The sequence below is a fragment of the Pundamilia nyererei genome, unplaced genomic scaffold (assembly GCF_000239375.1).
Source record: "Pundamilia nyererei isolate P.nyererei 1_Seehausen unplaced genomic scaffold, PunNye1.0 scaffold00063, whole genome shotgun sequence".
Taxonomy (NCBI): Eukaryota; Metazoa; Chordata; class Actinopteri; order Cichliformes; family Cichlidae; genus Pundamilia; species Pundamilia nyererei.
The window spans coordinates 2070060-2072167 of record NW_005187464.1 but is presented as its reverse complement, the minus strand read 5'-3'; positions in this window follow the sequence as shown (position 1 = coordinate 2072167).

Here is a 2108-nt window from a genome sequence, read left to right as displayed (position 1 = left end):
CATTTTATTTGTAGTGTGAACGAGCAGACAAAAAAATCGGATTTGATCAAAAAATCGGAATTAAGCATTAAGACCTGCAGTGTGAACGTAGCCTAAAAGAGTAAAAGAAGAACTGACTGCGTTACAGCACCTGCTGCTTGTTGAGAGTAAAAGCGATACACGCTTTCACATCTTTTTTTAGCAACTTTTTTTTAGAAAAAAAGTCACTAAGGGGTCTGAAAACTCGCTAAATATAGCGACGAAGTCGCTAAGTTGGCAACACTGGCTCTGTCTTCCCTGTCAGCTGTATCCTCTTGTCAAGTTCGCGTCTCTGTGTTATGTTTCCTGTTTTACTTTGAAAGTCCGTGTGTCATGTAAATGCGTCTGGTTTTGCTTCCTTTGTCTCGTTAGGCCTCATTTGCCCCAGCTGTGTTTCTCTCCTGTTACCTATTCCCTGATTGCTCCCTCTGTGTATTTAAGCCCTGTGTGTGTCTGTGTTGCAATCTACTCTTATCTACCCTCACCCATGCTGTGTGTCTTGGTTTTTTTCCTGCCTGCATTAATGTTTGTATTTTGGAAGTTTGTTACTTTGAGTTCAGCATTAAAGCTGTTTTGAGTTCACGTTGTGCCTCCAAGCGTCTGCATTTTGGGTCCACCATTTCTGCCTGCACACAGCCTTCACATAACAGTGTAACCATCCATCTATTTGTTTTCTAATATTTCACCAATTCCAAAAATGTTTTTATAAATTGAGTAATAGATCTATCGATCTCTCTCAAAACATCAAAGACAGATCTTCATCTTTTTCCATTAAAAGAACATAAATATACATTTGTAAGTAAAAATAAAGCCCTAAAAAAGAGGGAGACTTATGCAGAACAAAATAAATATCTCTTACTTTGTAGTTTTGTGCTGATCTCCGTCACAAAGTCAACTTAGGGATATGATCTATGAAGTGAACCTCTGTAAAAAGGAGCAAGTACTATCAGCAAGCAACAGGTGTCTCTAAAGTAACAGCTTCACGAGCCACATGGCACTAAGCTCACACAGATCGTGTTAAAAATGTTTGTTTCCTTAGTTTTTAAGTAAAAGAAACTTTATGAAAGTTTATTTTGGGATAAACTTTTGAACCATTTTTGTGGTGAATAGTAAATCTAAACATGCACAGATTGCTGTGGAGTGGAGAGACCTATGGCTAAATATAAAGCTCCATTTAAAGTTATGTAACAATTCCTTTTACACACGAGCAATAATGAAGCATTTAAACACAAAACTTTCAATTAAATTATGTCTGAAAATGTTAAGTCTCATCCATTATAATTCATGAAAAATAAAATCGTAGATTTCCACTAATTGTTTTGGAGTGAAGACAAACCTGCAGCTCCATTTAAGATCTTTTGTAAAGTTACCGTTAATATAGATAACATATAAATGTGCAAATATTTATATATTACCTAAACTTGTTTGAGGTCTAATATGTGTTATTATGTTACAGCACAGTTTACTTCACTTAAGCTTTCAAATACCTCAAAGAGTTAAAAAAAAAAAGGAGAGTGCTTTTCAAATATAATAATTGCAACACTGATACAGTAGTAATGATACAGAATACATAAGTGCAAGAGTGTAGAGCCGTTTGAATTAGCTGACAGAGAAGGGAATGGATCACATGAACATTAGCAGTAATACATGACACAGGGCAAGGTATCAAGGCACTCTTGATAATTTTCATGATTTTCCTTCATAAATCAACTTCATTTAACTTCTCAAAAATCATTGTGTTCATCTCCTACATGATATATTTAAATGAAATTGCTGATCCAAACAACCAATAATTTATGAAGGAAAATCATGAAAATTATCAAGGGTCCCCAAACTTTTGCATACCACTGTATTATTACGTACTGTCTACTGGTTCACTTAAACATTTAAATATCAAGACGCGATAAAGACAAGCACAGTGCTCTAAACATATAAGGTTTAAACAGGGTTTTAGGGCTGAGGCCTATTGAGCAGTCTGTTAAATTTGTATAAATTAATTGATTGATATACCTTTATTAGTCCCACAAGAGGAAATTTCATAAGGCACGCAATGGCGGCGCCATCTTACCCTTCGACCATACATACATTAC